The 25189-nt window shown below is 37.5% G+C and overlaps 1 protein-coding gene across 1 annotated transcript in view; it reads right to left on the reverse strand.

Moving 5' to 3' along the window:
* ASCC3 (activating signal cointegrator 1 complex subunit 3) overlaps positions 1 to 25189 on the reverse strand; it is a 294604-nt gene that overhangs the window by 159626 nt on the left and 109789 nt on the right. The gene's annotated exons all lie outside the window — the stretch shown is intronic.

A 25189-nucleotide genomic window follows, 5' to 3' on the forward strand; every position in this document is an offset into this window, starting at 1 on the left:
TATTCAAATGCCACATTATATAAATCCTGTTGAAATAACAAATATAAAGAGCATAAGGGAAAATAAAGTATGACCCTAAGTCTTCATTAATTATTTCACTTTGACTTTTCAACTTATCATTTTGCAAATTATTTTCTACTCCAGCCAAGAGAAATATTAGTTACAACTTAAAATAGCAATTTCTTTTTATTAAAGAATCTATCATGTCTTGTTTAGTAAAATAAACTCTTTTTCTTACTAGAAATTTTCTGTCTAGAGGCTCCAACAGAAGCCATTACAAAATTCTGGGTCTCTATAAACATACTGGATTTTATGGTTGGTTAATTTGGTTAATTAATTTAAAGAGGATCATGAAAATTATTAACAGAAAGGATAGTGTTATTTCATTTGGCAGAAATAACTCCAAATTAATTTTAAAAACACTGTTGGTAACTGAATAGCAATTAAATGGGCATGTATCATTAAAATAAGATTAGAACAGTAGATTCAAGTCAATATGTTGGGAAATTCTAATTGTATTATAAAATTGTTTATATTTTTCCTTGAAGTTTGTTAAGTTAATGCATTTAAAAATATTTTATATACTTATTTTTAGTTTAAAAAGCCATTCAGTTTAAATATACTTATTAAAATCACTCCTGGACTAGGAAATAAAGCATGTGAATTTGAATTCTGGTCCTGTTATTTGATTTGCCAAAAAAAAGTTGTTCACATGGGATGCTGATTAAAATTAATGCAAGAATAAAAGCTCATATAATCATTTAAAAAACTAGAATGCTTAAGTAATTGATATTGTTTTAGTGCATTCAAAGGAAAGAATATATTATTTGACAAAGATCAGAAATTCTAGTTTGAAATATTATCAAATACAGTATGACTTAGAACAAATTATTTAATCTATTGATTGTATTTCCTCCAATCTGGAGAGTTACTAGTGTCACATGATTATCATAAGGACTGAAGGATACAATGTACGTAAAACACTACCTTTAGTAAAGCAAAGCTCTCTAATTTTAGAATGGTTCAAAATCATCGAGCAGGCTTGTTATAAACAGAAAATGCTACCTCTTCCCTCTACCCCCTTTTCTGATTAAGTAGGTCTCAGACAAGCTAAGAATTTACATTTCTACCAAGTTCTAAGGAGATGCTAATACTCTTTGCACAGGAACTTTGAGAACCTCTGTCAGAGCTGGTTAAGTATTAGCACCATTATAAGGGCAATAAACACTAATAAAATTAATTTGGTCTAAAAGACTAAATGGTTACATTAGTAAATGACTGTTAAAAATGACATCTATATGACTATTTACTCCTCACTTATGGAAATGTATATAGGAATCAAAAAATTAATAGGACTATTTAAACCTGAGGTTATTAGAGAGCAGGAGGGAGGAGGCTAAATATTAAAGGTGAAATCTTGACTCAAAGCCTTTTTTTGGGAAATTTCCACTAAGAAAGCAGCTTAAGAATGGAAATACCTGAAAATATACAACAACATGACAGACATGAATAATTCTGTTCTAGATTACTATATGGTATTGACTCTTGAAAGTGTTAATGAATGAGGCTTGAGGGTGAGGAGTCTAAGGGGTTTAACAAGTTCCCTAGGTGATTCTGGTGCTTGTTATAATTTGAGAACCCTGCCATGGCTGGTGAGGCTCAGTAGATTGAGCACCACCCTGTGAACCAAAGGGTCACAGGTTCAATTCCCAGTCAGGGCACATGCCTAGGTTGTGGGCGAGGTCTCCAGTTGCGGGCACATGAGAGGAAACCACACGTTGATGTTTCTCTCCCTTTCCTTCTATCTCCTTTCTTATCTCTCTAAAAAATAAATAAATAAAATCTTTAAAAAAAAATTGAGAACCCTATGTTAGGCATCCCTTGTAAGTGGAAAACAAAAATAACCTCTGTTTTATTATTATTTATTTATTTTTACGTTTTTGTTGAATTTATTGGGGTGACATTGGTTAATAAATTTTTATAGGTTTCAGGTGTACAATTCTATAATAAAGCATCTGCATTTTGCATTGTGTGTTCACCACCCCAAGTCAAGTCTCTTGCCATCATCATTTATCCCTCTTTGACCCTCTTCTACCATCCTGACCCCTCTTTCCCTCTGGTAATCACCAGACTGTCGTCCCTGTCTGTGAGGTTTTCTTCATTATTTTCTTTTCCCTTTTAATACCTTCACCTTTTTCACCCATTCTCCGTGCTTTTATAATGGTCTTGATAAGTACTATCTTTGGGAGAATGAAGAAAACAGTAAAACTATTTCTCGTATTTTATAGTTTGAATGAGGTGTGTCTACAGATATATTTCAGATATATTTATATACCACAATAGCATGTAAGCAAAAACAGTTTTTACTGTTGTGGTCATATTATCACATCTGTGTTATCAGGTAAATGCAGTTTTAAAAGGTTTCATTCACCATGCTATAAATTTAAGAGTTATCTATGGTGGATACTCTTAAGTTATACAGGGTTCTCATTTTAGGCCTGCCAATGCTGGCATGCTGAAAACTCAGGTCATCTGAAGATCTTTTCATATGAGACACGGTTTCCTCATTTACTTTTACACTTGCATAGTATTCTATTACTTAGAAATAACATAATTTATTTAGTCAGTCCTTGTTTGATGGACATTTATTGTTTGCAACCTTTTCTTATTTAAAGTGATTCTGTAATAAATAACTGTACACAATTCATTTTGTATGTTTATGAACATATTTGTTGGATAGTTTCATAGAAGTGGAATTGGGTCACAGTATATATGATTATTCATTGAACTTATTCTGTATATTGTCTGTTTATTATTGCTTTTTTTTCTTATTGATTTATAGCTGCTCTTTGTATAAGATAGTTTGCTTTGCCTTTTCCTATACTGCAAATATTTTGCTCTAGCCTGTGCTTTATCTTTTGACTTTGTTTATGCTATGTTATTAAGTATAGAAACAGTTAATTTTTTCTTTAAGTCTGTCAGCGGTTTCCTCTGGCTTATGGGAAATTCAGACAAAGAAGTAAAAGTAGTCATAAACATTAAAAAGATGCTGTACTTCACTGATATTGTATGACTCTAAAATTTAAATGGTATGTACACAGACAAATTTTGCTCTTGCACATACACACACATATCTAAAAAGATACCCACGATATAGTGCTACATGAAAAAATGTCAAGTTGAAAAACAATTTCTATAATATTATCCTGAATGTATGTATGTGTAAAGTGTGTGTGTGTTTAGAAAAAGATATGAGTGGACACCCACCAAAGTAATTGATTACCTGGCAAAATGAAAATGAGATGGGAGGGAGATAAAGATTTCCTTTGTATATCTTGTATTGTTTGTATTACCTGTATTGAAACAAGCCTTAATAGTTTTATAATTAAATATATAAATTTTAGTAAAGAGAAATAGTGATAACAATGAGATTATAATAACAAAATAATTATAATTCATATTGTACTACTTTATTAAATATGATTATTTTATTGCTAACAGATTTATGATGTCAAAGTAAACATTTAAAGAATATATATATTAAACAATGCTGTTATAAGGGTTATGGTGGTACTTTTGATCTCAGTGACAAATGTACCTTTTACTTTACCTGGAAATACTTTAAGAAGAAAAAAAAAGACATGATCTAACAGAAGAAAATAACAGCATTTCAAGAAAAAGTACATAGAAGTCAAAGATTCAGAGAAGAGAGAAAATATATATGCTGGTGAATACAGACTTTTAGCAGAAACAGACATGTGGACAGAAGAGCAGTAATATCTGGAAAGCCAAAGTACAACCTAATTATTAAATATGTACTAAAATAAAGAAAAGAAATAATTCCAGACTCAGAAAAAATAATACTACTTAAAGTGATACTTGAAAATTATTTTTCTGTTAGTGAAAGATTTAAAAACGAACAGAGGGAAGGCCATCATCATGGAAAAATATGGATTTTGTAAAGTAATAAACATTGCATGATAATAAAAATATAACTCAGGGAAGTATAAAATAAAGGTAGACAAAACAAAGGAAAAACCTTAAGACAATTTTGAAATTGCAAATTGATAGGATAGTGGACAGGACAATTTTAAAATGATGGCAAGAAAAAAAAGAGGGCTCTGATTTTTACAGAGTGTAGATGAGCAAGAAAGTACTTATTGAGGTATCCCTGAGAGTTAATATGATCATTTGAAACAGAGCTTATAAAAGAAACTTTCACTTAAACTTTCTAAAATATAGCTTTGTAGCCAATGAATGAACAGAAAAATACATACAAGTTTGCAAAACTTTAAAAAAAAATGGAAACCCTTATATTTGCATGGGGGAGATGGATGTTACTATACTACGGTAAATTAAAATCATAAAATATTCCTTGATGCTTCCAGATACATGTGATACTTTATTCTTTGGAGCATCCAAAGAATTCATATGCCCTCTCCTAAAAATTCATCACTGACTACCTTTTATTTTCAGCTATTTTTGTTCTTGATTTAGCTCCTCTGAGAGTCTGTGATTATCCAGTAATTACGTCGTAGGCCCCGCACTGATTCATGTGGTTTTGGAACTTCTATCACAGTGGTTCTCAACCTTCCTAATGCTGTGACCCCTTAGTACAGTTCCTTATGTTGTGGAGACCCCCAACCACAAAATTATTTTCGTTGCTACTTCATAACTGCAATTTTGCTACTGATATAAATCGTAATGTAAATATCTGATATGCAGGATGTATTTTCATTGTTACAAATTGAACAAAATTAAAGCATAGTGATTAATCACAAAGACAATATGTAATTACATATGTGTTTTCTGATGGTCTTAGGCGACCGCTTTTCTATCAAGTTACTACAGTGCAGGATTGGAGTCTGGGAAGATGGTGAACAAAGAAGCTGTCATTTGTTACATGAACAGCTACAGGAAGGAAGAAATGCACCACCACTCTCACAAAAGAAGAAAGAAAAAAGGAAAGCATCATCTCTTTGGGATCCTTTCTCATAGCCAGCAAATTACTTAATTCAAAGGTCATGACATTCCATATTTCCTCATTGTTGGCCAATAGGGTGTCCTCTCTCTAAATCCTTTTTCCCATTATTCAAAACCTGCATGCATTTGTATGTTTCCAAATGGTTCCCATGCCAACTTCACATGAGAAAATATTAAGGACAGTTTTAATTATTCTTCTCCAAGAGCTCCAGGGAAAATCAATAACTCCCACACCACTTTGTTCATACCTTGTGTTATCTCCAGATGTATACAGGTCTCGCCCCTGTTAATAATTACTAGGACTAAGAATAAAATACCAGGATATATCAACGTAAGTTTACTGTGCGCTAGGCCCAGTACTAGGTGCCATGAATAGCCATCTATCTTACACTAACAACACAATTGGGTAGGTAATTCTGTTAGTATTTTACAGATGAGAAAACTGAAGCTCAGAGTTTCAATAACTTGTTAAACCTTCAACAGCAGAAAAGGGAATTAGCCTCAGATTTGATATTCCAAAGCCTCTTTGTTTCCATCAAGTTGAATTCCCTCCGGGTGTTGCCTAAGAGCAAGTTTACATCTTACTAATTCTGAGGTGTCATCCCCAATATCACTTTCCCAGCTATCACCCAATGAGTGGGCACTGAATAAATGATTCTTAAAATTCCAGTGGTAAAAATGATCAGCTTTCACAGGGTGATTTATTTTATTTTTTAAGATACATTGAGCAGAGATCTGAATTTTAAAGTCTATAAATCATAACAGGATATATGTTGAGCTAATACTCTTAGTGATATCTTTTATTATACTAAAAGGTATCAAGCTAAATTCCAACTTTTCAACTAGATAATTTTCTTGGATAGTTTTAGTTACAATTATAGGTAAATGTTCAACTGATATTTAATGAACTAAAGTTGCTAATGATTAGACTTTTGATAATTGTTGTAAAGCTACATGTATGTTTATTTTAATGCCAAGTTCAGAAATTGTGATTTAAAAAAAACATAAAATGAGCTATTCTGAGAGCATCTTTAAAGCAAAGCACCAAGATTCTGTGCTCTGAAGTCTAAGACAGGTCCTAAATCAAAGCTACTATATTTTCAATAAATCAAATTAATATAATTCATTAACCAAAATAATATCCTGCTGATGAACATAAATGTTCTAAAATGGTAAAAACTAGACACTACTCGTCGTCGTCGTCGTCGGCGGCGGCGGCAGCCGTCCGTCTCGAGAGACGATGGCGTAGCTTCTTGAGAGTCTATCTGCACCGCCGAGAATGGCTGTGCAGTCCGACTTGGGAGTGACAATCCCTGCCACACTTGTTACAGGTGAAGGCAGATGGCCGTTGTTGCTGCTGTTGACGCTGCTTCCGCCTCGATCTTTTCTGGACCGCCTCCTTGTTGCGCGCAGCCTCTGCACGTGACGTACCTTGCCTGACCGCGAGCCTCCAGGCGAGGCGGTCGTCTGCTTGAACTTCCCATGTGTTGAGATTGATGGAGCATTGTGTCATGTCCTTTTTGCAGATGTCTTTGAACCGCAGTTTTGGGCGCCCTGTCATCCTCTTGCCTTCTGCTAGCTCGCCGTAGAGGAGGTCTTTGGGGATACGGCCTGCATCCATTCTTTTGACATGGCCGAGCCACCTGAGGCGTCTCTCGCTAAGAACTGCATGCAAACTGCTCATATTGGCTCGCTTCAGCACCTCGGTGTTGGGGACCTTATCCTGCCAGGCGACATGCAGGACGCGTCACAGGCACCTCATGTGGAAGCTGTTGAGTTTCCTTTCGTGCCTTGCGTAGGTGGTCCACGTCTCGCTGCCATAGAGGAGAGTGCTGAGTACGCAGGCTTGGTAGATGCGCAGTCTGGTTTTCTCAGTGAGGCTGGAATTGTTCCACGCTCGCCGGTTCAGTCTGGCCATAACTGTGGCTGCCCTGGCGATTCTCCGGTTGACCTCCAAGTCGACTGACAGAGAGCTCGAGATGGTGGACCCGAGGTAAGTGAAGTCGTTGACAACCTCCAGGGTGTACCCGTCGATAGTGATGCATGGGGGAGTCCCCGTGCCTTGAGCCATAACATTCGTCTTCGTCAGGCTGATGGCTAGTCCGAACTCCTTGCATGCGTGGGAAAGGCAAGTGACTAGTTGCTGGAGTCCCTCTTCGGAGTGTGATGTCAAAGCTGCGTCGTCGGCGAAGAGCATCTCACGGATGAGCACCTCTTTGACTTTGTTCTTGGCTCGTAGACGGGCCAGGTTGTAGAGCTTGCCATCGGATCTGGTGTGAATGAAGACACCCTCGCTGCAGTCCTTAAAGGCGTATTGGAGGAGCATGGAGAAGAAGATTCCGAACAGCGTAGGCGCGAGGACGCAGCCCTGCTTTACTCCGCTGCTGACTGGGAAGGCCTCAGAGGTTGCGCCGTTGTAGGACACCGTGCTGTGCATGTTGTCGTGAAAGGACATGACCACAGCAAGCAGATGTGGTGGACAGCCAATCTTCCGTAGCAAGCTGAAGAGACCGCTTCGACTGACCAGATCAAACGCCTTCGTAAGGTCGATTAGGCGAGGTAGAGTGGTTTATGCTGCTCGTGACACTTCTCCTGCAGCTGGCGTAGGGAGAAGATCATGTCCACTGTTGAACGGCCAGCTCTGAAGCCACACTGGGACTCTGGGTAGACGCGGGAAGCAAGGGACTGCAGGCGGGCAAGAGCGACCCGGGCGAATACTTTGCCGACGACGCTGAGGAGAGAGATGCCCCGGTAGTTGTTGCAGTCGCTGCGGTCTCCTTTGTTCTTGTACATGGTGATAATGTTGGCATCTCTCATATCCTGGGGGATGTAACCCTCCTTCCAGCAGCAACAGAGTAGATGGTGGAGCGGCTGTAGCAGGACTGGTTTCCCGCTCTTTAGGATTTCTGGAGGGATTCCGTCGCTTCCTGGTGCTTTCCCGCAAGCAAGGCGGTCGATGGCTTTGCCGAGCTCTGCCGCAGTAGGTGGGGTGTCTAGCTCCTCCATGACTGGTAGGTCTGGGATGGCGTTAAGAGCAGTGTCTGTTACGGTGTTCTTCGTTGCGTACAGCTCGAGGTAGTGCTCGGTCCACCGCCACATTTGCTGTTCCTGGTCAGTGATGACCTCACCTGTCTTGGACTTAAGGGGGGCGATCTTGGAGGGGATTGGGCCTGTTGCCTTCTTGATACCCTCATACATTCCTCGTGCGTTGCCTATATCGGCGGCTTCCTGTATGCTTCTGCACAGGTTTAGCCAATAGGTGTTGGCACAGTGGCGGGCGGTCTTCTGGACTTTGTTCCTGGCAGCCCGTAGAGCTTGAAGTGTACTGGGAGTGGGCGTGACCTTGTAAGCCAGTAGGGCCTTCCTCTTAGCCTCGATCACGGGTTCCATTTCTTCCCAGTGAGCCTCGTACCAGTCAGCGTTCTTCCGCTCTTTCTTCCCGTAAGCAATAATGGCGGAGTTGTATATGGCGTCGCGGAGACGTGGCCAATTGGATTCGATAATGTCATCTGCCGCCACTCCCTCACCGAGTGCATCTTCCATCTTGTTGATGAATTGCTGGGTCTTAACTGGGTTGCTGGCACAACTGGTGTTGATGCGTGGGCGACCCTTCATCTTGGAGTGGTGCAACCTCTTCGGCATTATGCGTACCTTGCTTACCACGAGGGCATGGTCCGTGTCGCAGTCTGCACTGTGGTAGCTGCGGGTGAGGAGGGTGCTGCCAATATCCGTTCTTCTGGTGATGACGAGGTCAAGCTGGTGCCAATGGCGGGAGCGGGGGTGCCTCCATGACACCTGGTGGATCTCTTTGCACTTGAAGAATGTGTTTGTCACGCACAGGCCGTGGTGACACGAAAGCTCAAGCAGTCGCTGACCATTCTCATTGATCTTTCCTCTCCCAAAGTTTCCAAGGCAGGTGGGCCAGGCCATGTGGTCGGCTCCTACTCTTGCGTTGAAGTCTCCAAGGAGATAGAGAGCGTTACTTCTGGGGATCTTGGATAACGCTTCGTCCAGTGCATGGTAGAACTGTTCTTTCTCTTCGATGGTGGCGCAGAGGGTTGGGGCGTACGCGCTAAGAATGCTGACTGGGCCGAAAGTTGTTGACAATCGGAGGGTAAGTAATCTCTCTGTGCCTCCTGTGGGTGGCTCTATGGAGTTAACAAGCGTGTTCTTCACAGCGAACCCAACACCGTGCTGTCTTGGTTGGTCCAGAGACTTCCCTTGCCAGTAGAAGGTGTAGTTGGTTTCTCTGATAGTTCCGTTGTCGGCCAACCGGGTCTCCTGTAGAGCCGCAATGTCGATGTTTAGTCGTGCCAGTTCCCTATCGATGACAGCGGTTTTCCTGGCACCCTTGATCCACGGAAGGTCTGCAGTAAGTCCGGGGCACATGGTCCTGATGTTCCAGCTAGCGAGGCGAAGAGCCGGAGGCTTCTTTCTTGTTGCTTGCTTGGAATTAACTGGTGCGGGTGTTTTGTGGCCCACTTTTCGAGAGGCGCCTCTCTGATCCCCACGCACCCAGTGGGGCAGGCGAGCCATTCCGAGACGGCACCTAATTGGCTGGGGCTGCCCAGCTTGAGGCGGGCGGTAGCTGTCCAGTGAGGTGCGATGACCTCTCCCACCGTCAGAGGAGACCCCTGGCGCTCGTTTCTTTCGCCAATCGGATGAGCTTATAACCGGTATCTGTCTCCTCCCGTGTTGAGTCGACATCTTGCAATGATGCTGGAGTGTCCTCTCCAGTGAAACTGAAGCTACAGAGCCTGGGCAGGGTGATATGGAGGGTCTGCTGTTGCCCATGCAGCAGACACCCCTCTCTTCGCAGCTGAAGGGTCCAAGGGAAAGACAAAGTCAATACAGCTTGGCTTCAGGTGCGCCGCAGGAGTTGCCGGTGTTGACTACAATGTCAAACCGCCTTAGGGACTCCGGCTCCGGATTTTCTGTCGGGGTTTACTCCCTTAGCCTTTCCCCTGAAGAGGTATGCCGCAAGGCAGCGGAGGTTTTTTGGAGTCAGAGTTTTCCTTCTCTGATTTTAGATGTGTCCTTCCTCTTTCCTCCTTTACAGGAGTAGAGATGGCCCACTTGGTGTCTGAGCCACCTGCCCCCTCCAGGACCTGATTCCCTGATTCTGATCAGAGGGGGATGGGTGGAAGGCTTGGGCTTGATCAGCTCTCAGGAGTCAAGGTGGTGGTTGTATGAGGTCTCCTGGCCCCAGAGGGCATAGGTGATTCCAAAGTGCACAGAGTTCCCTTCCCACTTTCCTTGCCTGCCTTATCCAAATCATATTCCTATTTATCTGTGGCTTCTGCCTTCCTTTCTTCATAATCTGCATAACTGCAAGAAGGCATGGGAAAGGGGTAAGCGTAGGAGGGATGCCTATATATAGACACTACTATATTTGGATTATATCAATAAAATTATTACTAAAACAGGGCTAAAGTAATAAATTTTAAAATCCTCTATTTTATTAATCATGGGTGTAAACTATCATTTATTATCTGATATTCCTGGCAACCAACTAAATTACTAAAGCATATATTTTAACTTAAAAACACCTATTTAGCAGGTATATCACAAAAAATAAAAAAACTGCCTTAAATAGGGTTAATTTATCTTGCTCTAACTACATCAGAAAACTGTATAACTCCCTGACGAGTCTTCATGAATTAAATTATGCAAATAAACCAAGGAAAGTAATCTGGAGTAGAGAGAAGTGGTTCCGCAGCTCCAAGCTGTGTAATTAGATCTACACTTGGCAGTTCAGAGCTGTTTGGAGCCACCCCTGGACTCTCACACTGAGAATCTGCAGTTCTTCTCAAGAAATCTGAGCATTTAAGTGACAAACAGATTCAGGTTATCATTATGAATTTATTTAGGGCATTACTCTGAATGTGAAATATATTCTTCACCAATATCCTTAAAGAAATTGTTTTAATATTTATCAGTTTCTATGTTTGAGCTGAATAATCTTTATGCTGCCATATTTGGTTAAAAGAATTTCACAACATTTTACATCTTCTAATTAAAAGGTTCATGTTATCAAAATGTATAATAATTTTAAAAACCAAACCTTGGAGTACTTACTGTACTATGTATGTACTATTATAGCAAAAACATCGTACTTCTAGATAAGTCCTGTAAAACATTATCTTACAATCAATTCATGATTTCAGGACATTGCACAATTTAATTAGAAGCGTTAGACATTTATATTTCAATATAGTCACTAAATTAAGACCACAACAAATAGAGAGAAAAGCAGAATTTTAAAATAGTAAATACTTTGAGTGAATTTTTCCTTTCCTGTAAACTTTTTCTTTAACTTACTAAAAAAACAATGTTTTCTTAAGCTTTAATTAATTTTCTTAAGACATCAAGCATACACATATCTTTAACAGGTAATATAATTTATGCTATCTAATTGATGCTTGAATAAATTATTTATTTATTCTTAACTCAGGTTTTGTTTTATATGTGTATATATAGATTTATACATTCAACTTGAGATCTGTATTCCTCTTCAGAACATATTCAATATATTTATAAACACAAATAACTTCAACACTATTGATTATTCTATAAATGGAAGTGTACTTTATACCTTAACATTGCCTTAAATATAAAATGTTTTAATTTTTAATCTGGTTTTTATAACATAAAGCTAAATAACCTTAATCAAGAATAGTAATTTTACTTGCTCATAATTATTTAAGATATACTCAAACTAATTTTTTCATTTACATGCTCATCTGGTGCCAACCTAATCTATACAACAGACTTATTTTGAATACCAGTGGTGTTTTAGAATCAAATAGACCATGTTTCAATCATAACTCAGTATTTGTATACTAAACAAACTTGGGCAAATTGACCTGTACCTCAGTTTTCACCTGTAAAGTGCTGTCCCTTGCAAGGTTGCTATAGGGACAACAAACAAAATTAGAAAGTATGAGAAAGGAGCCTGGCACAGAAAAGATGGCTGACACGGTAGGGGAAAAAAAAGATTTGTTTGCTTTCTGGAAGTTTCCCTAACATTTACCCCAAATCTGATTCCTACACATCCCACTCACTGGGCAACAGGAATCAAATGCACTTGCTTTTACACATAACAATTCTTCAAATATTTAAAAATTTCTATTATATATCCAGTATGATAGCTCTTTCCTCAGCTAAACATCACCAGTTCTCAATGCTGTTATCTATAAATCATAGTTTATGTTTTTGGACACCAGATGGATTCTATATTCTTTATCCTTTTCTTCTCAATACTAAAAAGTACGCACCTTGATTATACAGTTTAGTATGACTTTATCAGATGTATCAATTTGAACAACTTTAATGAGAAACTTGAAATAATTTAAAAGGCACATCTTGGTGTTTATTTCTTAAAAATATAAAACATAATTTTAAAAAATTGAAGGATCATGTTTTTTTTTTTTAAAGACTGGACCTTAAAAAATTTTATCACTAAAACTTATTAGGTTACTATAGTCTTTTTGCACATACTGTTGATTTTCTCAGGTCAGATTTCTCAGATGGAATTTATAAACATATTTTCTGCATTCTCTTCTCTTTGTAGGGCAATAAGTGGTTCAATGAAAATGTCAGTTTTGTAGGAGTAAAAATACTGAAAGGGAAGCGAAAAGGCCATAGTTCTAGTTTTAATTGCAAAGCTTATTAGATGTCTGACTTGGGGAATATTACCAAGCTTTGTTTTGTCATCTGTAATAAGAAGGTGTACTAATGAACTTCATGGAGCATTCATAAATTCAGTGTCAAAATGAACATAACTATGACCTACTAAATGTTGTTTTTAAAATACTTCCCATCTCAAATAAAATTATTAGAGACCTGACCAGAAGAAATAAAAATATGATTTAATAAGTCTAATCTACAGTTTAAGAGGAAAAAGAGTATTATCCATCTGAATTTTCAAGCAAATATGTATTTCAACAAGATTCTTGGTAATGATTCAAATTATAATGATACAATATTTAAGATATCTACTTACAAAGTATATTCTTTATATCACACATGATGTTAACAAATTTCCTTTTTGTGTACAAAACCATTCAGACTGAAAAGCCAATTTTGTTACAGAGTTTTATGTAAAAAGCATTTACCCAAATCAACAAACTAGAGCATGTTAAGTTTTGGTCAGTAAAGACAGTAGGAACTAAGTGACTGTCTTTATGCAAAGAGTTCACAATTAGTGAGGATAACCCACAGTCGTGGGGGTGGAGGTTCTGGGTGCTGTGGAAAGGTGCACCTTCTATTTTCTGGCTTAGCCCTAGTTTTTACAGTTAGTATAGCATTTCAGCTTCAGGCCTGTTTTATACATGCAAATACATGATTTTGTACTTGATTTGAGTGACAGAAGAGCCACAGTTACCTGGTGAAAGCTTCTACACTATTGTATTCTGCCAGTATTATCTAATTAGCATTCCAACTGGTATCTGAGGCCCTCAAGGGAAAACTACTGGTTTGGTTGGTCCTATGTCAAAAACATGACAAAGTGGAAGACCACAACCCCTTTCTACATGAAAAGCTAAATTCATATTCCATATGTGAAAGATCAGTCTACTTGCTATCACCCCAAGAACAGATACTACTAATCTTTGTGGCAAGCTAGGGAGGGACAACCAACAAGATGCGCTGTGGATAAATATAAGGTCTGCTCCCTAATCCAGTGCTCCCTGTCTCTACCATGAGAGTGTATGCGTGTACATATAAAGAATATAATCAGGTTAGTCTGTGGCAGGTCTGTATGCAGGTAGGGTAGTATCTTAGAGCCTTCACAAGATTTAACAGGTCTCTAACCACATTTTAGGAGCCACTAACTTGATGAATGCTGTATAATTTGGAAATGCCCACTGTATTTGACATAAGATAGTTAGAGCTGCATTTCCCATCTACTCATTTATAAAATCAAGAAATAATTAGATGAGATCTGAGACTATGTTACTGTCTTAAAAACAGAATCTTATTTTACAGTATTAACTACAGAGATATTTCTTTCTTTCCAATACTTCACACTTAAATATGCTACAATGACAGCCAAAAAAAAAAAAAAAAAAAAATCGATTAAATACCCAGCTACAGACAAGACAGTAAAAATCTGCAGTGGTTATTTTAGACTAAATGTTCAGCTTCCTTTTTTGCACTTTGAGCAAACACATGAATAGTTGTATCAAGATTTCCTTGCGACACAAATTTTTATCCTCAGCTTTAATAAAAATACTGTTTGCTCAGTCTTATCAAAAGATGGCTCTAAAAATACAGTCAACAAATTCCTGTGGTAACTAAACTTATTAACTATATCTCCCAACTGCTTCCAAATCTAAATATCAGCTGGAAACCAGTTAATAAAGTGATTCAATATATCATTTTCTAAAATAAAATAAATAGCTGTCAAATTAACTTCTGACAATTTAATGTAAAATACTCTGAATAGCTGTCTAGAGAATTTTCTATAGTGTTATTAAAGACAGAAAAATGATAATAAGCAAACACTGTTTTAGTACTTCCCTAGTCTATATTACTGTCGTTTAAAAATATAAATAATTCAAATAACACAGTATAAAATAAATATGTATGTAAATTAGGTCTTATTTTCAACAGAATTAATGAAGATACTAAATACAGAAAGTATTGGATCGTCCAAAAAGTTTGTTTAGTTTTTTTCAATAAAATAAAAGACACATTTTTCATTTTCACCAATAACTTCACTGATTTGGATATTTTGAATATGCCAGCTATCTCTTGCTATTGGCTATTAGTGGGTAGAGGTCAAGGGTGCTGCTAAACATCTTCCAATGCATAAGACAGCCCCACAGCAAAGAATTACTTGGCCAAAATGTCAGTAGTACCAAGAAACTTTGCAAACCACTTCTGACACATTTTAACTGATTTTACTGTTTACGTATAACATGCCATTATGCCAGAAAACATGCATTTGTGTATTGGCTTTATGTACAGGTCTACAGCTGGGAAAAGACACAGGTTATGATCATTACAATAGCTTTATTAACTCTGTTTCACATATAACTGTAAACCTCCTTTTGCTTCACCCTTTATAAAGCATATATGCAAAGCCCCACAGTTATAACTGTTTTCATGTAAAGCATTCTGGAGGTGTGAAACAGCACTAACAAAAAAATTACACAATAGTATGGTTAAAAAATAGTAACTAGTATGAGAACAAAGCAGTTTTGTACTATCTTCACAGTTTGCAACATAAATCATGAAGAGGTACACCAAAGAAGAGAGGAAGAATGAGAAAATGGACAGAGAAGCTGAGATAGATATAATATACTACCATACAGGGAGGGGCAAAGGCAGGTTTACGGCTGCTCACATAGAAAGTGTGTTTTGTGTACTTACAACTGTAAACCTACTTTTGCCCATCCTGCATAACAGATGGATTGGATGGAACGTAAGCTTTAGCTCTCTGGACTTGAATGATTATATATGTTCCCTGGTGTTCCATAATGATTCTAATACAAAGAAAACCAGTTTCGCAAAAATAAAATTATTTGTTTTTCTTCCATTTCCCCCCCAAGATAATGTCTAGCATTTTTTTCTTGTGATATTCTGGCTAAAGATCTGAAGACTATGCAAGAATAGATCTAAACTTAGTTTATATCCTCAAAATTTCTAAACATCATTCTGAGACAAAATGTTCCACTGTGTTCTGTCCACTTTGTGCTATAATTTCAGAAACCATTGTTTTCCAAATTTAAAAAGCTTAAATGACTAAAGATATATAGATACCTGCATATGTCTGTGTGTGCCACGAGAAAACAATACACTTCAGGGGTAGGAGGATTGAGGGTGAGGTGAGGGGGGGAAAAATCATCATTAACTTTTTATTTCCTTTTTACACGTTTGTGTTATTTTTCGTTATAAGAATGTATTACTTCAGTAACTGAGAAAGTCTCAGAGATTTAGGAAAAAAGTAATGTTAATAACAATGAAGGAAAAATATAATGCAAATATGCCATATTAAAAAGCATTCTCTTTGCAAAGAGGACATTATAAGGTTAATAAAAATTCGTTATATATATATATAATTTCAAAAACATAATTGAGTACTCTAATGGTAAACTATATTTCAAAAAAATTAAATTTTTCTGTTCTTTTAAAAACGTAATATTTTAAAAGGGTTCAAAAGTTTCTCCTCTAGAGCTTAATGAATAGAAATAAAGAAAGAAATAATATATTAACTTAAAATAATTGGTGGCACAGATGATGTCTGTATCATAAAAAATAGTTAAGTCAGATAGATATCTTAAATTAGGAGAAAATGAAGTAATTTAATATGTCCAAAAGAAATGACTATAACTAGATAAAATAATATTAAAGGTAAATTTATGCAATGAAACATTTTTGATAAGAATACTAACATTGTTTCATTGATCTTTACAGACTCCCGGGGGGAAGAAGTTCCTTAATAAGGTAACCAAAGCAATATTTGATATCATTCCACATCTCCAGGTTGTTCTCCCCTCAACCTAAACATTCAATTAATCATAGAACTAAAGATTACTTTCTTAATTTTCCTTGAAGTTGGTGGCTGCCTAAGCCTTTAAGAACAAATTCAGACTTATAAAGACTATTACATTTCCCATTTACTAATTCATCAAACACTACCTGAGCACCAACTGTTTACCAGGTGCTGGTGAGGCCATGGCAATCTGGTGGTGACCAAAACCAGAGATAGCCCCTTTCCTCATGTGACTTATAATCTTATAATAAAAAGTGGCATTAATCAAAAACAGCCAGGAAGAAAAGGTAACACTGTAGCTAGAAATACGAAGAAGACAAACACAGTGTTATTATATAGTTAATAATCAGAGTCAGGGAAGTAAAAGAAAAGGTTTCTCAGAGAAAGGTGAAACCTGAAGGGTTTAGTCAAGGAGAGCTAAGCAGAGAATAAGGAAGAATGCGTGAGGCAGAGGAAACAACTTAGGCAAAAGCTCAGAGGTAAATAGAAGAGCATCTGCAGGATGAGGGTTTGAAATAAGGCCAGGAAGTGGGAGGTGGGAAACGAGGGAGAAAGGTGTTACATGGTAAATATGCAAGGAGGCAATGCCCACACAATATAGGTATCCAGGGCCCTTTTAAAGGAGCTCATTGTGTGCTCATAGTTGTTAAAACGTCTCTTCCGTAAGGACCGTGCTTCTGTATTCCTTTGAGAATCTGTTTCATTTGGGAAGGGAGGAGCAAAGAAGGAAGCAGCACTCAAATAATTCACAGATAAAAGTTACCTTAGACAAATTTTATATGACAGAAACACTGGTACCAAGAATTAGTGATGCTTGTATTGGGAGGAAGAAAAGTGTTTTGGCAAAAGGGCAAACGGAAACCTCCATTGTTAAAGCATTGAAATTGGCATGGCAACATTTGTTTCAATTGTACATAATTAACTTTATATAAACTAAGAAGCAATGTTTTTTGGTTTTTTTTAATTAAAAAAATCACTTATTTATTTATTTTGGTTTTTCAATTTCAGTTGTCCCCTTTTCCCCTAATTTCTCTCCCCCACCCAACCCACCCCCTCTCCCGCAATCATATCCCTCCCCGTTGTCCATGTCCATGAGTCATTTATACACGTTCTTTGACTAAACCCTTCCCTTACTTATCCCCCTTCTCTCCCTCTCCCCTCCCCCCTAGAAGCAATGTTAAGAAACAAAAATAATGCCCTTCTGATTGTACTCAGTTATATCTATAATTATTAAGTCAATTTTAAAAGGTGGTTTCTTATCAGAAACAACATTGGGTAAAAACTTACAAAGCATGAAGAGAAAACAAAATACACATCTGAATAAGGAAAAGGCTGATGTTTAACACTAATCCAATGTTGAAGGTGACTTTTTTTTCTCTTTAACACTGTAAAACCTTAAAACTTGAGGTAGATTTTTGAGTAAGAAGCTACTAAATAAGGACCTTAACTTTTTTTTTTTGATAATGTGAAAAACGAACAAGTTAACATACTAAATATGCCACAGTCTCTGAGGAAGTTTCTAATTTCTTTCCTTATCACTGTAACAAGGTTTGTATAACAAGAAAAATCTCAATAGATTTAAGGCATCAATTATTTTCCCATTCTGTTAGTTACACAGGAGGAGGGGAGTTATTAACAGGAATGATAAAGCTGTACTTGCATTTGGTAACACAAAGAGGAGCTTACAAATGAGACGTCTCATTAGTTTGAGCAGATGGATCAAAATTAAAGGCTGAATCGCCAACTTTTAATTTCCCAATAGCCAAGAAGAGCTTGAAGTCTTACAGAGTATGACTGCTGAAAAGTCAACATGAAAAGATCTTCTCCATCTGTCATCACACATGCTTGAGAGGAACACAACTGCATCCTACTGTTCTTAATACTTTGCAGGCAAAGCTGCACACAAAATCCATTAAGTGCACAAGCACACGAGTTTAGATGGCTGGGACACTGAAACCCGTGGCAGAGTGTGATCACAGACTGTTGGCATGGCTTTTGAGGATGAAATTTGCTCTATTTTAATTTAGTCTAAATGAGGAAAAACAAAATAAATGCATTAGTATATTTTTAAAAATTATTAATTTTTTATCATGAAAACTATACTGAAAGTTATAGTTTTTTGTTTTTTTTTTTAATAGTCTACTTAATAATGGTTTGAAAGTAGCTGCTCTGATAAAATTAAAGTGTTTAGGGAAAACACAACTAGGAAGAAAACTCAAAATACCAAAACAACCTGAAGGTTAAGAAAACAAAATCAAGGTATATTCACTGGAAGGATTTTTAACTGGGTTGGCAGAGAGAGGTGGTAGTTTTGTAGAAGAGACTAACTTACAATTTCTTACTGCTATACCCTAATTGCTAAAATATACTTAGAAGGCAACAAAATAAAGCTAAAGTTTGTTAATTACACAGCCCCACAAGAAATAACTTATGTTCACTTAATAACAAGGAAAAGCACCTTTATTGAATATGTCGTTGGGTGCTTAATAATGTGTAGTTATGACTATAACTGAATTCCAGAGACAACGCTCTCTGCTTGTCTGTTTTTCTATCTGTCTCGTCTGTCTCCACACACACACACACACACACACACACACACACACACACACACACAGAGCCCACATATAATTTACTGCATTTATACATACAATAAAACATTTAAACAGAAGAGTTTCTTTGAATGAAGCACAGGTAGTCAGACCCTTTAGTCATGAGAGTTAGGCAGAATAATATAATCAAAGATTTCATTTGACTGTCAGGTTTTTAGATAATAGGGTGAAAAGATTGTTGAATTATGTATTTTTTCATTGTCTGACAGATGGATACATACAAATTCATCTGCTGAAATTTATCGCTTGGAACCTTATACAGACAGCTAGTGACTGGGATAACATTATGTTCAACATCAGTTAGGATGGGAAAAAACACAACTCAGAAACTCTATACTATTGGGAGTTCTTTGTTAACTTTTTAATAAAAGCAGAGGATCACAGCTTAGTGAAGGTATTACTTCAAGGAGCTAGAAAAGGGAAAAATAATCCAGTGAGGGGTTCTAAGCCCCTGAAAACAAACTTTAAACATGGGCCTCAGTAATCAAAGACTCCTATGAAGTAGCAATTCTTGCGTGATGAATTAAATCAAGGATCGCTAGCCTTGTTGAAAGAGCTATCTACCTCAGCTTCCAAAATAAAAATGTGCAACAGTTCTCCTTTCCAAGTATCCACACTATAATTTCAGTCCTGGACATACTACAAAGGCAAACAGCAGAAGTTGTCACTTATCAAGCTAAATGAACCTAAAGGCCAAACAGTATTTGGCAGAGCAACTTGCAAACAGAAGACTTAAACAGAACAATCCCTTTGAAAAAACTGAAACAAGGAAAGATTTCAGTTTGGGGCAAAGTTACACATATAATACAGGTATTTTAAAGAAATGAAAAGAGGTAAGAGTTTTGTTCTCAAATTATGTTGCAAAAGAGCTTTTAATGAGATAACTGCATTGATGTAAAAGACTAAAGCCTATCTTAACAACTCAGTACTTATAATCTGAAGACACTGGCTTATGCGTTTTTAATACTAGAAGCAACTATCAACTAGTGCAGGGGTTCCCAACCCCCCTGCGGAACTGGGCCACACTGCTGGGGGTGAGCAGGGGCCGGCAAGGGAAGCTTCATCTGTATTTACAGCCGCTCCCCATTGCTTGCATTACTGCCTAAGCTCCATGTCCTGTCAGATCAGCAGGTAGCATTAGGTTCTCATAGGAGCAGGAACCTTACTGGGAACTGTGCATGTGAGGGATCTAGGTTGCACTCCCCTTATGAGAATCTAATGCCTGATGATCTGAGGTGGAGCTGGGGCAGCGATGCTAATACTGGGGACTGGCTGCAAATACAGGCTATCATTAGCAGAGAGGTTGGATGGCACAGAGACCATAATAAAATCAAGTGCTTGCAGACTCATATCAAAACCCTATCAGTGAGTGGCAAGTGACAATTAAGTTGCATCTGGTGGCAGGTATAAAGCCATCCACTCCACCACCAGTTGGTGGAGAAATAGTGTTCCACGAAATTGGTCCCTGGTGCCAAAAAGGCTGGGGACTGCTGAACTAGTGGGCCATGGTCCTGATGAGTGTTGTATTTCCCAATATCTCATCTTACTAAAGATGATATATCTTTGAAGATGAGGAAATTCATCACAATCAAATTATATTTACCACAGAGTCTCCATGCACATGACACTTACGAAGAACTTAACCAACATTACTTTCTTATAACCCAATCTTAATAGAACCTGTCCTATTGGAACACAAAACCTAAAAGAACATTACTGCATAAAACACATTGATTAATGTTTTAAAACTGACATCTTTAAGTGTTTATTTACATTTTAATGTCACTGTTTCTTTTTATGGTTCTGTCATATTTTTGAATAGGGAAAACATAATAAATAGATCAAAGAAACTATAGAAATAACTGAGAAAAGATAGGGTATAAAATGCATTTTAACAAATGGAAGGACATACACCATGGGTGGTAGAATTAGCAGTAATTTTTTCCTCTTCATTTTTGCTTTTTGGTGTGCCCAAGGGTAAAATTTTTTTAAACTCTATTTTTGTTGTTGTTGAGTCTCTTTTATATGTCATATTTACACAACATTAAAAAAATAAAATTACAAAGGTCAAAGACCAGAGGGTCACTGTATGGAGCAAAAACAGGGATAAACAGGTCTTTCTAATTGAAAGCATGTGCACATCTGAAGCAAAGCATGAAAAATATAGTATGCAAAACATAAGTTTCATAATCATGATTTAGAGGTAATAGTTCCTACTTAAAAATTTCACTGGTATAACACCGCTCTGCCTTTTATGACTTAAGATTGTAAAACAAATTAATAGTAGCAAACACACATCAGATCATAACCTTACATCATACTACATTGATAAAACTATTCAGACAAACATGGCCTTAGTTTATAAAATCCTATGTAGGTCTGCTGTAACAAAGAATGATATATCCAATGCAGACGCATTATAGAACCATGTGGCAAGACCACATAATGTGGTCATTTGTGTCATAATTCCACTTTAGGGAATTTATCCTACCTAAATGTTTCAGCAGAAAAAAACATAAGAAGAGAGAGTGCCCTCTTTGATAATATAAAGTTCCACACATTTAAGCATCAATAACAGCAGAGTAACCAATAATAGAGGAACAGCTATTGTCAGCTTAACCTAAAGAGACAGTGTAAAGTCTAAAGATGTGGCCTTATCAACACAAAGACTTGCATTTCAATCCTGGTGTGACTCTTTATTTGCTGTATGACCTTGGGAGGCTGCTTAACATATTTTAGCTTCCTTTTCTCTTTTAACAAAAGGAGATAATAATGCTTATGTCAGAGGACTGAGAAGATTAGAAGTCCAAAGAACTTACATGATATTGGTAACTTAGACCCTGGATTCAGAGAAGGAAAACTCTAAAACCTCTGCTGCCTTGCGGCATACCTCTTCAGGGGAAAGGCTAAGGGAGTAAACCCCGACAGAAAATCCGGAGCCGGAGTCCCTAAGGCGGTTTGACGTTGTAGTCAACACCGGCAACTCCTGCGGCGCACCTGAACCCAAGCTGTATCGACTCCGTCTTTCCCTTGGACCCTTCAGCTGCGAAGAGAGGGGGGGTCTGCTGCATGGGCAACAGCAGACCCTCCATATTACCCTGCCCAGGCTCTGTAGCTTCAGCGTCATCGCAAGATGTCGATTCAACACGGGAGGAGACAGATACCATGTCACTCCTGAGTCGGACTGCACAGCCATTCTCGGCGGTGCAGATAGACTCTTAAGAAGCTACACCATCGTCTCTCGAGACGGACGGCTGCCGACGAGACCCTGGATTAAAAATTCCCTGTTCTCTTTTACAAACATTAAAATTGTGATCACTATGGAGAAACAATAAAAATGCTTAGTGTTCATTAAGGAAAACAGTGAATATAAAACTGTATACAGAGTATACTTATAATTTAGTAATGGACTGTAACTAACAATTAAAACTAAGTTTGAATAAACAAAAACAAAAGCTATGTGAATAAATGAATAAAAGGACTAGCAGGATATGTATTAAAAAATAATAACAACGTTGAAATAGTAAGATAACAGCGGAACTACAAACATTTTCCTTAGTCTTGTTATTTTATTTTTAGAATTAAAAAAAAGTAAAGGAGATATGTATGTTTTTCTATAGAACTTAAGAAAGTACTACTATTCAATGATGTCGTAATGACTGTACGGGGGGGCGGGGGCAGGTGGATGCCTGAGACATCGGGGGCAGTGCTCTGTAAAGTACGTGATTTTCTGACCACTACACGGTACATCTAGAATAGTGGTGAATGTAGACTGTAATTTTAAAAAATTAATTAATTAAAAAATCCCACAAATATGAAAAACATACATCACTAATCGTTAAAAACCAGGAATGGAGAGACCTGCAGCCTAAACCTCAGTCCTTAGGACACACAGCCTGAAAAGGGATATAGTTGTCCTGCTCTAATTTTTAATTGGAAAGCGGGACTTAAGAACAGATCTGGACAGGATCTCTGATCCGAAGTCTTTCGGTGGGCTCTCAAACTGCAATCACACTTGATATAACTGCCCAGAGTACATTTTTAGCTAGATAAGAGTTCAGGAGAACGAGACAGCTTGGTCGTCACATGCCCTTCAAAGGGTGGCGATTGTGGATGCCATGACATACACACAGACGATGGGACGCTGACACACATTCGCAACTTCCACTTCAGCTCCACACATTCTCCATTCCCACGTTCCTTGTGTCCTAGAGCAGCCAGCCCTAAAGCCTCCCTTCGGGATGATGTCCAAGTCTGTCCTTTCTAAATGGGAACCAGTGCTGTTAACCAACCGTCAATCCCAACTTTGTCTTGCCAGAATTTACGACTACAAATGCCTGTCCTCTGGCAGCTTTCATTTGGAAAAATAATGTACTAAGCAAATTTACACCAAAAATGAGAGGGTCAGTGGTAAGATCTCTTCTCTATTCACCAAACACCCCCAGACAGCATCTGAACTATAAACCATGATTTTGAGAGAAATTTATAGCTCCTATAATGAGATAACCATATTAGAAGAGAAAGAGGGTATAACCTTCCTAGGATCACATAAATTACAACATTTACTTGGACTTTAACCTACCTAACCTGCTAGTTATCCTGACATTCAGGGATAGGCTACATTCTATTTTATAAAAAAAATATTTTATAATGTAAGATTATATGGAAAAAAGAATGTAGCATAATAAATATACTTAATGAATAATTATAAGTGATTGTATGATATAGACATTTCATGATAAAAATGATAATGCTACAAAGATGAGTGACCCATAGTTCCTAAGGCCTCAAAACAGGTGTTATACTGGCAGTAATGGCATTAATTAGCTATTTACTTATGTTAGTATTACAGTTGTGTATGTTTATACATAGATATATGTATTTAGCAGTCTCAGTAAGAAAGAGGTCACAAAACTGCTCTTTATTCTAAAACAGTGATTTCCTTCCATGAGAAGCAATCCAATGTTCCACAGTAATGTAGCCAGTACCTACTTATCTGGCATTAGGTGCTGAATGTGATGGAAGAAAACGATGTTGAATGAAATGATACTATTCAAGGACCTGCTGTACAGCATGGATACACTGGACAAAGGGATAAAACAGGAAAGGACAAAACAGGACAGTGCAAGATCTCATCACATTTCTTGGAACAGTGGGCAACTTAGAACTTATGAATTGTCTATTTCTGGAATTTTACATTTACTATTTTCAGGCGACAGCTGACTGCAGGTAACTGAAACCAAAAAAAGAGAAACCATCGATGGGGATGGGGCGCTACTGCATATGACATTCAGAAAAGGCAAAAAAAACTAGGCAGACAGTAAAAAGATCAGTGGTTAAGGGTAAGGAAGGATGAACAGGCTGACAACACAGATGGTTTTTAGGGCAGTGAAATTAATTACTTATGGCATTATAATAGTGGATACATGTCATCATATATTTGTCCGAACCCAAAGAATGCATACCTCCAAGAGTAAACCCTAATGTAAACCATGGACGTTAGGCTGACATGTCCATGTAGGCTTATTGAATAAAAGAAATGTACCACCTTGGCGCAGGATGTTGATATTGAAGAAAGCTGTGCTTGTGTGTGTGTCTGAGGGGGAGCAGGGGGTGTACGAGAACTCTCTCAACTTTCCATTCAGATGCTGTGAACCCAAAACTGCCCTAAAAAAATTAATTTAATTTCAAAAATTTTAGTGAGAAAACACTGAAGTATTTACTACATATTTTTAAAATAAGCACAAGTGAATTTTATAGACTCTTTAGCTACTAATGTAATTTACATCTTCTGTAATAAAATAGTTGAAAATAAATGTCCATGGCATTACATGTACTCAATTACACTGAATTTATCCTGCTCCTTTACGAACACTAGTGGCTGTATAGAACATTTCTTTCTTTTAGGATTTGCTGTGAAATCCAGAGTTTCTCTAGATGGCATTTTAGGATCATCAGACATTCACTAAAAATAAATCTCATGAGGCAATAGAGAAGAGAGGCTGGCCAACTACAGCCTGCATATCAAATGCTGTTATATCTGTTTTGTAAATAAAGCTTTACTGAACACAGCCATGCCCAACTGTTCATATGCTGT

This window comes from Furipterus horrens, unplaced genomic scaffold, assembly GCF_987537825.1.
Source record: "Furipterus horrens unplaced genomic scaffold, mFurHor1.1.pri manual_scaffold_6, whole genome shotgun sequence".
Taxonomy (NCBI): domain Eukaryota; kingdom Metazoa; phylum Chordata; class Mammalia; order Chiroptera; family Furipteridae; genus Furipterus; species Furipterus horrens.